Source organism: Sus scrofa, chromosome 4 (assembly GCF_000003025.6).
Source record: "Sus scrofa isolate TJ Tabasco breed Duroc chromosome 4, Sscrofa11.1, whole genome shotgun sequence".
Classification (NCBI taxonomy): domain Eukaryota; kingdom Metazoa; phylum Chordata; class Mammalia; order Artiodactyla; family Suidae; genus Sus; species Sus scrofa.
Window position 1 is genome coordinate 75,225,109 of NC_010446.5, and position 11,649 is coordinate 75,236,757.

Below are 11,649 nucleotides of genomic sequence, written 5' to 3' on the forward strand. Positions count from 1 at the left end.
TCTGAGCCACGTCTATGACATACACCACAGCTCACAGTAATGCTGGATCCTTAACCCACTGAGCAAGGCCAGGGAAGGAACCCTCATCCTCATGGATACTAGTCAGGTTCTTTAACGTCTGAGACACAAAGGGAACTCCCCAACCATTATTATTATTATTATTATTATTTTGTCTTTTTTGCCATTTCTTGGGCCGCTCCTGCAGCATATGGAGGTTCCCAGGCTAGGGGTCGAATCGGAGCTGTAGCCGCCAGCCTACACCACAGCCACAGCAATGCCAGATCCAAGCCACATCTGCAACCTACACCACAGCTCACGGCAACACCAGATCCTTAACTCATTGAGCAAGGGTAGGGATCAAACCCACAACCTCATGGTTCTTAGTCAGATTCGTTAACCACTGAGCCACGACGGGAACGCCAAACCACTATTTTTAAAAAGACTTCTAAAGTTTGAGTATTTTTGAAAGCACAGAATCATTTTTAAATGTTTTAGCTGTTTACTAATGGCAAGGACTATTTTCTTCCTCCTTTTAGTCTTATCAAAAATATCATTCGGAGTTTCTCAAATGCTTCAACATGGATTCAAGTTTTCCTTAAAGAGGGATGACCTTGTGATCATATGATATTTCAGCGATCATATCTGATTTTTTATTTTTTGCCACTTGCAAAAAATTTGCACTTGTCTTGCTCAAGCAGTTTGAAGCTTGGAACAAATGGAGAGAAAGCATGATTTTCAGTGAAATCACTGGTGGAGTCCAGGACCTCACACTGTCTATACTCTAGAACTTTTCTGCCTTCCTCCCAGCCAGCATGGTCTGCCAGCCAATCCTGCTTTGGGGATTAACACGACAACATCAGGAAACAAAGGATTCCATCTTGTTGGACAAAGAGCAGTGTGGTTTCTCTCCCAAACCAGATTTCCAATCTTGACACAAGATTTCCACGGCTCTGCTGGGAATTCCTCCCAGCTAAGTCCTGAGTCAGTTATTTTCTGGTAGGAATGCAAACAGCACGCTGGCGAAATTTTTCTTTCTGTTTTCAGTGAATTTCGTTCTCTAGCTAGATTAAGATCTTTGGTTACATCACATCTCCAACTGGCAGAGGACCAGTCCTGATTTTTCAAAGAGAACATTGTCCTGGAGAAGAGTTTCAAGAATGGATATCGTTTTTCCTAGAGCAGCTGTTGGAAGGTAAGCAGCGCCCGGGGGGCAGGAGGAAAATGATCTTTCTCAAATACACTCTTTATCCTTTGGGGAAGTGATAGAACATTCTTCAAAGTGTCAAACGGTTGTTTTGGACTGCAAGCCAAAGGGTCTTGGAAACCTCAGCGGATTAAACATATCAGCAAAAGGAAACGTTTAAAACGCGAAGCTTTGTCAGAGGACAAAAGGGTACTGCGCTAAGGTCAAAATCTGAATTTCCAGTGGTGCTGGTCACCTCAGCCTGGGCCCTAGAGAGTGGCAGGGTGGATGGAGTGGAGGCCTGAGTTTTTTTTTTTTTTTTTCTTTTCTTTTTTAGGGCCACACTCACTGCGTATGGAGGTTCCCAGGCTAGGGGTTGAATCAGAGCTACCACTGCTGGCCTACACCACAGCCACAGCAATGCAGGATCTGAGCCACATCTGCGACCTACACCACAGCTCAGAGCAATGCTGGATCCTTAACCCATTGAGTGAGGCCAGGGATTGAACCCTCATCCTCACGGATTCTAGTTGGTTTGGTTACTACTAAGCCAGAAAGGGAACTCTGCATGGGCTACACCCACAGTCTGGGGTTAATACAACTGTTCAGGAAGAGTTGCTGGTCCAGCCATGTCTGAGGCAGGAGGCAGGGAAGCTCCGGAGAGTGAGGGGCATGGAAATTCACTGCCAGGACGTGGGCACAACAGCGCCTATCTTTGGCCAGCACTCTGCTTCTCATCTGCTGCATGGTCATGGGCAGGGGACCCGGCTGGAAAGACACCCTCCCAACCCCTGGGCTGTCATGAGGATGAAACGAGACCAGACCAGGAAGCTTCTGGCAGCACAGCCCTGAGCAGGTGCGCTATTCTCCCCTCCAAGCCTGTGCTTCTGTCTGTCTGATTCGAAGGCTTTTGCTTCAGGCTGTGTGTATTAGACGGGCCCTCCTGCTTTCTAAAGACAGACCTTAATTCAAGTTCTCCTCTGCAGAAAAGGCCTCACTGGCTCAAGTGCCTGAGAAAGACATTGGGGCTAAAATGACGGGCTGTTTAAAGGACGTGCCCATCACCCTCCTCCCCCCATCTTTCTCCCCTCATCTCTCTCCCCCATTTCTCTTTCTCTTTCTATCTCCTTCTCTCTTTTTCTCTCCCTAATCTCTCTCTCTCTTTCTCTCTGTCTCCCCATCTCTCTCTCCCTCTCTTCATATCTCTCTTTCTCTCGCTCCCTCCCTCCTCCCCCCTTTCTCCTCTCTGCTCTCCCATCTCTCTCTCTTCCCCCTCTCCCTCTCTCTCCCATCTCCCCCCCCGGCCGTCAATCCCCCCCAACCAGTCCCCTCTACCTCTGCTGGTCCCCCCCAACCCACTGGTTCCCCTCCCCTCCTCCCTGCTGGTTCCCCCTCCCCCTTCCCTCCCCCTTCCCCTTCCCCGCCCTTCCTCCCCCCTCTGCCTGCCCCACCCCGCCGCTGGTCCCTCTCTCCTTTGATAGACCATCTTCCTCTACAAAATGGGGACCGTGGTCCTTGGCGAGCCTGGCTCACATCCTTCCAGAAGCCCCACATGCATGGAACAAAGTTTCCATACTTTATAGAAAGCTTACAGCACAAGCTTCCATACTTTACAGAGAGTCCCGGAAAGAACTGTGGCTGATTTGGTGGGGACACAGGTGCTCACCTGTCCCCAACGCTCTTGTTCAAGTGGCAAGACAGGGCCTGAGAAGCCAAGAAGCGAGCAGGTTGGGCAGAGGATGCAATAGCTGCTAAAATCCAATCCACCAGGCTTCGTCACCGGGACTGAGGTGTGGGAACCATCCCGTCAGTGCCCGTCTCTCAGGAGCCACTGACAAATGTCCTCTCGTCAGGTTTCTCACTGTCCTTTCCTGACTGGAGGCCCAGGTCTCAGCACAAGCCCAGCTCTGCAGCTGCAGACGCCCCCTCTGTCGCGAAGCCACACCTGCCACTGAACCTTGCTCTTTTGGGAGGTGCTGGGGCGGGAGGGGCTGGAGCGCCACTAGAGCCACTGCTCCCTGTTTTACCCTTAAAACTTACATGCCCATCAAGTTCCTGGATCCTCCTTCCTCTGAGGATTTCCAGGAGTCAAGGCAAAAGCCACTACCACTCTGTTGGTGGGGGGACCACGGGCCCACTTCCTCCTGTGAGTTCTTGACATTTGAAACATTTCTGCTCTTTCTTTTTTTCAAAAAGAAAGTTCCACCACCTAAAAATTCTCTATTATAATGAAAAAGCCGAAAGGCATCTTTTAAAAACCTGGTTATGACTTTGTTGCCTTACCATCCTTGACTTCTGCACCTGCCATTTCTAAAATCATTAAGCTGTTTCACATCTAGGACCCCAAATTCCAGGGAGGCACCACTTCTCCTCTGTGGCTTAGAAATGAGTATTTTGTTCAGTCCCATGGCCTCTGTCATCAGAGGCCGGCCTCTACTCACAGCCCTGGTGGGTCTGCATCTTTGCCTGTGCTCCTCTGGAGAAAGCCAGTAAAATCCGACCTCTGTTAGTTGGCTGGGGCCGCCGTAACAAGGCGCCACCGTCTCTGCAGTAACAGAAGCGTACTGGCTCCGGTTCTGGAGCAGAATTCCAAACCCCTGTCAGCAGGGCCGTGTCCTTCTGAGGGCTGGGGGGAGGAATCTGGGCCGTGTCTCTCAGAAGTTTCTGGTGTTTGCTCCAAACTTCAGCTCTACTTGACTTGCAGACTATCGTGCTGATCGCTGCCTCATCTCCAGGGGGTGGTCTCCTTGGGTATGTCCAACCTCCCCCCCTTTTTATAAGGCCACAGTCACATCAGACTAGGGGCCCTCTCTACTCCACTCTGACCTTAGCGTAACCAATGACCTCTGCAGAGGCACTTCCAAACAAGGTCACAGGCTGAGACACTGCGGGTCAGGACCTAGAACTTTGAGGAGGGGGACAATGAGAGCCCAGTAATACTTGGAGGATCAGAGAGAAAGAAGAGAGAAAAACAGAGGGGGCATCATGAATAAGTACCGTTCAATCCATGGTGGTAGCACTTTCAGTGCAACTAAGGCATTTTCATTTTCGTAATTCAAGATGAGTGTTTGCTTCTTAAGGAATTACAGTTATTTTAAGAGCATCTGATGCGTTTGACTTAAAAAGTTGAGGTTCTCGATTCGTGTTTAAATGCTCGAAAATGACTCATTTATGAAATTCATTCGCTTTGATGGGGTTCTTTTGGTGTGTTCAGATGAATGAGCATATTTAGATGAATGTCAATTTTAAACGGAAAAATGAATTTGTCCCTCTGGACCAAAGGAAGCCCTGAAGACAGGAGGCCCCTGCAAGCTCTCTGCTCTGGCGTGTCCTTGAATTCTCAAAGGCTGCTGCCCTTACTCCGCCATACCCCCTTTACCCCCAGCCCAAGCTTCTCAACGAAGACAAGGTTGGGGGAGTTCTGTGCCCTGCGCTGAGCTTGGGGGCAGGTGGGTCTGAGACATGGGTCATAAAGGGCTTTGAGTGCTAAGCTAAGACCAATTCACCACATCTCTGAACTGCAGAATCTTTTTTGCAAGTAACATCTTACCATCTAAATGCAAATCTATAAACAGGGTAAAGCCAACATCCTTCACGGTCACTGCGACGTTGTTCTTTGAGCGTCATTCCTGCACCCCCTTGTTTCAGAGCCACCCCAAGATGGTGGTTGAAGAGGGAGATTCCTGGGCCTCCAGCAGACTCCCTGGTGTGGAAGATCAGCATTTGAACGCACTTCTAAGGCTATGTCCTATGTACAGTCAAGTTTGAGCTTTGTGACGTGGGGGTTGCTCAGGGGAACAAGTGATTACCATGAAGTCACAACCCCCTGCTTCTGGTTGCCTGGAAGTTGCCACACTGTCCCCGGAAAGCCATGCAAAGCGCCACCTGGAGTCTGGGTCTCTACCGCCGGCCTTTCAGCCAGGAGCTCTAGCCTTTCTCTGACTGCCACCCTCCCTCCCACCTGGTGGATCCTGATTAATTATTTCAGTTTTTCCAGCCCCGTGGGTCTCAAACACAAGAGCTCATGAATTCCCTGGGGATCTTGTGAAAATGCAGGGTCTGGTCTCTAGGGTCTGGAGTTGGGCTGAGATGCAGGATTTCCAAGAAGCTCCCAGGAACTTTGGGGGCCGGAAACACACTCAGAGAAGCCGGGCTCAAGCAAAGCGTGTATCTTTGTGTGGTTCTCCCTGGATGCCCCACAGTAAGTGCCGTCCCCACCACAGAGCCTATGTCTTAGGTTAGAGCATCCAGGAGGCCCTGCTGCTGCCCTCAGTCTCCGCAGGCTCCAGAGAAGGACTTTCCAGGTAGGTGGCGCTGTTCCCACACCCCGAACCACATCTAAACTTCAATCACTGTATTTACTGATGAATGGGATTTTTGCTTTATCCACATGGATACTGTTATTTTAATTATATCCAGAAATACATATGGACTTATCATGGCATCCCTGTGCAGTGTCGCATGAACTAAAAAGCGACCTTAAATAATGCTCACTGACTTTGAAACTCAGAAGAAAAAAATTTTTAAAATTCTCTAAGGGTATTAGAAAATAGCTGTTGGCTTTTTGACTCTAGCCTTCTTGTTCATAAGAGAAAATCATGATATGAGTAATTTAAAGTAACATTAAAAATAAGTCTCTTGACAGCCCTTGCTCGTCTTTTGCTTTCGGCTGTGAATGTTTCTTTAGGGTGAAATACCAAACTCTGCCACACGGGGGAAGCAGAGCACCGCTGTCAGTACTCCACCAACCAAGCCTTGCTCTGAGTTTGGGGTTGAATTTCAAAATCTGGAAGTTAGAATTGAAAATAACGGAAGGTAATAAACCTCTTTGGCTGGTTGAAATTCCGCAGGTATAACCTTCTCACTCAAACGTTCATTTGAGGAGTCCTGTTCTAAGTAAGCTCTATTATTAAGGGAAACAGCCCATCTCTTTTGTAATTGTGTCTAGCCCAGCAAGCCTTGCCGGGGAGCTGTTGAGAGGATGGAAGTGGTGCCGCATGAGCGGGATGCTGATTAATTTAATTCCAGTCCAGGATATATGATGACCGCGGCTCCCAGCAGAATACAGAGTAGGCGGTGCGGGGGAAGAGAATTTGAGGGAAGAAAACGAGCTTGGATGAATGCTCTGGTCAAAGAGCTAAAGCAGAAGGTTATCTTTACAAAGAAAAACAACTTCACCTTAAAGAATCATTTTGGAAACCATTCAGATCTCTTGAGCTGGGATCTAGAACACTAGCTGTTCCAGAAGGAGATGGAATTTATTTTTTATGTGATGCTGTGAGGTTAGCCTTTGAAGGTGTGCAGTTTGGCCATGCTTCCATTTTGTCTCTTGTGCAAACTGATAAAATCTTACACATTTGTGTTCTTGGGTGGAATACGAGGCAAGAGAGGGATGATCTGAAATTCTGTAAAATACATGCGTGTGGATTCAGTATTCTGTCCTTCAGCCGTGGCCTCCTGTCACAGAAATGGCTAAATTCCAAAGGAAGACATAAGTTCTTGCAACATCTCCTTCCTCCCCTTCTTTAGGCTGGAAGGTTGGACACAAAGGAGGGTTTTCCAGCAGATCCTGGTTGCTGAGTGGCTGTGATGATGTCCCGCCCTGGGGGATGTTAAGTCAGGTGGCGCTCACCATGCCCACTGAGCTGGCCTTGGGCTGTGAGGTTGTGCAAGACACCGTCAGCCACAGCCCTGAAAGGAGGGTGACAACGAGGACCCAGCCTGCAGAGCCATGGCAGAGACAAAGTTCCGAGGTGACACGCTGCCCAAGGATGCTGGGGCAGGTACCTGTCAGCAGGTAAACCTGTGAATCCCTCATTTCCTTTTCAGGGTCATTAGTCTGGCCCTGCCTTAGCCTCTGGGCTCCAGGACCATAAAGGCGGCCGCTGACCTGGGACCAGGAAGGTGCTCCTTCCCAGTTAACACGAGGTCTTCTTGAATGCTACCCTTGCAGCGAAAGACAGCGCCACGGCCACCCTGGATTCTCTCCTCATGCTCACCTGTAAGGAGCATCCTTTGTTTCTATTTTCAGAATGTACCTCGACTCCCCCCCCCCAATCCCTCTCCAGTATCCCCACCTGGGTCCCAACAGCAGCTGCCTGCAGGGCTGCAAACTCTCTGAAGACTGTGCCCTTGGCTGCCCCTCCCCCCACTGTCACCCTGACTATGGGCGGCCCTAGGAAATGAAAATCCTATCAGGTTTGGGACCTACTTCCTACCCTTTAATAAGCCCCTGGCTCCTCAACTCCAGTGTCTTACCTTGGCTTCTGGTGACCCTCCAGAGGCCATGTCCTCCTTTGGGACTTTCCTGGTGTGCCTGGGACTTGGCTTGGGTACCGAAAGTCCAGGGTCCCTGGGAAGCCCTTGTCCCTTTGCTCAGTTCTCATGAGGACTGAGCACCTGTTCCCTCAGCGGCCTGAGGTCTTCCTGTCCTTGGGCTCTGACCCTGACTGACCCCTCTTCCCCCTGACGTTTGCAGCCCTCAGCCCACACCCCCAGGGCCTTCCTGGAGCCCCCGCCTCACCTCCTACAACCACGCTGATCTTGTTCTCACCGCACCTGTTCTCGGCGCCCACAACAGGGCACTCTTGAGACCAGAACCTCTGCTGCTCACCTAGAACCACGTCCAAGACCCAGTTGCCTTGCACACCTTTTGTACCTGTGAGTACCTCAGGTCTCTCTCTGTCAATTCTGATGAAACTTTTCATTCACTCCACATTCTCAATTTCTCAGCTGAGTTCAGCCCACGGAAGCTTATTGCACAGCCCCACCTGCGCACCTGGCCTCAGGCTCTGGCCGGAGGCTCAGGATCTGGTCTTTGCCTCTTTCAGCTTCTGGCAGCTGCTGGCTTTCCCTGGCTGGTGTGGGCGGGCACCCAGCCTTGTGGTCACATCACCTCCTCCTCTTGGGTCTAAGAAGCCTTCCTCTGCCTCCCCCTTGTAAGGACCTTGTCATTAGATTTAGGGACCAATCCAATAACCCAGGAGAGACCCCTCTCTAAAGCCTTAATCACGTATTTTAAACCATAGGGTAATATTCATTCTTTTACCATAGCCAGTGAGCATAGATTCTAGAGACTAGGGGTGACCTTTGGGGGCTACCACTGAACCTGCTACCAGTGGACTGGTGACACGCACACCAGATAACCCCCAGAGTCCCTCCCAGTGCTAATGTCCAATCACCGGCCAATAGACTGACCGCGTGGGAAACAGTCCTATTATTTAGTCCAAGTTCAAAATAATTGACAGAATAAAGGAGTATGTCCATTCATCAGTTAGAATAGCTTATATCTGGGTTGCAGTCACTTATTTCAAGACTCTTGCATATTTTACTGTGGTCAGTGTCTTCCCGATGGACACACACAGGGGAGTCCGTGGGCGGGCTGGACACCTTACACAATTCACCTGACATCCTTTATCTTTCTCACGGCTTCCTCAGCAGATTCTTGGAGGAGTGAAGTGTGGCAACCGTCGGTGTGATAAGGAGGAAAAATTGATTTTAGAACATCAAGAAATTTAATTTCTTTGAAATACATAAAGTGCACTCTGTGCATATGTGGGGGGCTGGGGGAGGGCTAGGCGGGAGAACCTCTGTGTAAGTGAATACTTTAGTAAATGGATAATTTATGAGGATATCTGGTGTCTAGGGACAAAATTTGCATATAAAGTGGTTTTCTAAATTGTCCTAAAATAGCTTCGCGCTTAAAGTATTTCCCCTGCTTATGTTGTTGGATTACTTTCTACTAGCAAAGGTAGGCTCTAGGCCTGTGAGCCAGAGTCAGTTCAAATTCTGATCTAGAGGCATTTCAAAAACAAATGAAGTTTCTACCACGTTGAAGAAAAACCAGGTTGCATTTTTCTTTGGATTTGGTGCCAAACCGGGCAGGATAACGCCTTTCTCTCCGTCCACCACTTCTTCCTGATTCTGGGTGCGTTGAGAGCATTTTGTTTTTCTGTTTAATCCTCATCTGTTTCACTTCGTCTTCCCTTGGACTAATATGGAATATTTCTCAAGGGCCAGAGATTCGAGGGAAAAACTCCAAACCCTTTAATCGCCTCCATGTACCTTGTGGCCTCACCCACCACGGTCTGTAAGTGTTTGTTTACTGGATGCGAGGACAGGACAAACTTTCTGCTAGCATTTTTGACAAGTTTCCAGCTGGTCTCTAATTTAGAAACTAGGCATTTCTGTCCACCCTGTTCCCGATATTTGTGATATATTCCCTACTCCGTAAAGAATGAGGACGGCAAAACTTTCGAGTCTCAAAACCCCTCCCAGGCAAAGAAGTAGGTTGACCTTTTTAAAAGCTAAACACTAGAAAAAGCAAAACACAAACAAAAACGGTCCAAAATAAACCCCCCCACACACACCCCCTGAAATTTTTTTCAATGCAGATTGTAAGTGTTCCTTAAAAAGGCCATTTTCAGGGGAAAAACACAGCAAGGTCTATCTGCAAAGAACTTATGCCAAATAGATGCCGGGGCAGGGCTGGTGAAAACATGTTGCCTCGGGTGGCAGGTGCTGGCTGCAAGGTGAGGCTTCCTGCCCGCAGCAGAATCCCACCTGGAGCAAAAGCGGACCACCTCCTTTCCTGCACTGCCCAACACGTGGGCATCTCATTCCCCTGCTTAAAGTCTCAGTCTCCTAAGTGTACAGACTCAATCTTTGTTTCCTGGGCTCTGACCCGGGCCTGCCCTTCCCTGCCTCCTGCCCCAGAGTCCCAGCCTCTGCTTCTCCCTGCCGTCTCTCTGCATAAATGCTAGTTCTTCCTTTGGAAACAGGACCCCAAGGCTCTTCAGTTGGCTTCCTAACTACTAGTTCCCTTCTTCCCTTCCCCTTCCTCCCTTTTCCTCCATAAAATATTTTAAGGAATAGATTCTCTGTTCCTTGACGATTTGATAAAAATGGCCTTAGAACAGTCTCCGTGTTATCTATAGCTCTATCCAGCCATCATTTAAAAGAGTATTTTTCCCCTTTTTTTCTGTTTTCCTTGGTAATAAAAGTTCCTCCAGTTTTTTGGGGATATTATCTTTTTGTCTGTCCTGTATGTTTCAAAGAGTTTTCCTCATTTGTCCATCCAGCATCAATTGTGGTTATGGTGCTTTTTCACATAGAAGAATTTTTGAATTTATGTCTTGGTTTATATGTGTTCATTTTTAAGTGTTTATATATTCTCTAGTACTACTTGTTTATATATTTGTCTTGTAATATTTTTTCTTTTACTTAAAGACTACAAATGTATTTTTTCTTTTTTCAATTTCTAATAGAATTTTAAAGGTTAGACTCCATTTACCTTTATTACAAAATGTTGGCTATATTCCCTGTGTTGTACAATATGTACTTGCATTATCTAAACATCTAGTATAGCAAAGATTTTAATTTTTTTTAACTTGTTTTGGAAACCTGGGATCTCCAATAGGTTTTCCCAAGTGTGTTGCCAGTGTTCCAACAGTAATTATGAACTTTTTCTCCAGGAATTTAAAAAACCAGTTTATTCTTTTCTAAATTCTAGTTATGCTTGACTCTGTATCTATCTGAATTCATAGATCTGTCCCACTACCCTAATATTTTGCTAGCAGGGGTTTAACTACCCTTTCCTCTGTCTCACATGCCACCCTCTTCTGTGGGACCTATTATGGGCCACTATTTATTCTTCTGCCAATTTCATGTCACTAGTCTTGAGGACACCAACTGTTACCCTTATTAGCTGCTCAATCAGTATTTTTGGAATAAGGAAATAAAGGAAGTATTTGAGGCTTGCAGTGTTGTGGGGTTTTTTTTTCATTTTTAAAGTTTTATTGAAGAATAGATGATTTACAAGGTTGTGGTCAGTTCTGCTGTACAACCCAGGGATTCAGTTATGCATGGACACACATCTGTTCTGTTTCAGATTCTTTTCGTACATAGATGATCACAGAATATTGGGTAGCGGTCTCTGTGCTCGACAGCAAGTCCCCATTGGCCAGTCATTCCATAGACCTCAGTGTGCATATGCCAATCCCAAAAACCCAGTGCATCCCTACCCCCCACCACCTGTCCTCTTTGGTAACCCTAAGTTTGTTTTCAAAGTCTGTAAATCTTGAGGGTACTAACTATTATACTTATTAGTATAATCAGTATTTTTTGAATAAGGAGATATTTGAGGCTTGCCGTGTAGTTTTGAAGAGCTAGAAAGACTGAAAAACCCATTTCTAGCAAGGAAAGAGCTTTCTTATCTGATATAGTCAGTATGATTTCATGGGCTAAATACCTGTCAGGGAAAACATAACTTTTGCTGTTTCTTTGTTCCTCAACTTAACTCAGAAGCTCCCATTTCCTTGGATTGTAAAACTGATAATTGTGCCATATCAGCATAAGCCGATTAGTTCTGGTTTCCACTGCGTGTCTCCTGGATAAATATCCAGTTAAACCCAAGTCTGCTTCTTGCCTCTCCCGCCCCTTGATGTGGGACCCCAGTGCTGGGGGGC

General features: G+C 47.4%; 1 long non-coding RNA gene across 1 annotated transcript; it reads left to right on the top strand.

Annotated features, from left to right (window-relative positions):
* On the top strand, positions 734 to 11,228 carry LOC106510082. Its single transcript, XR_002343319.1, has 4 exons — positions 734 to 1,192; positions 6,713 to 7,184; positions 7,662 to 7,843; positions 8,621 to 11,228. It is a non-coding gene; the product is annotated as an uncharacterized LOC106510082 (long non-coding RNA).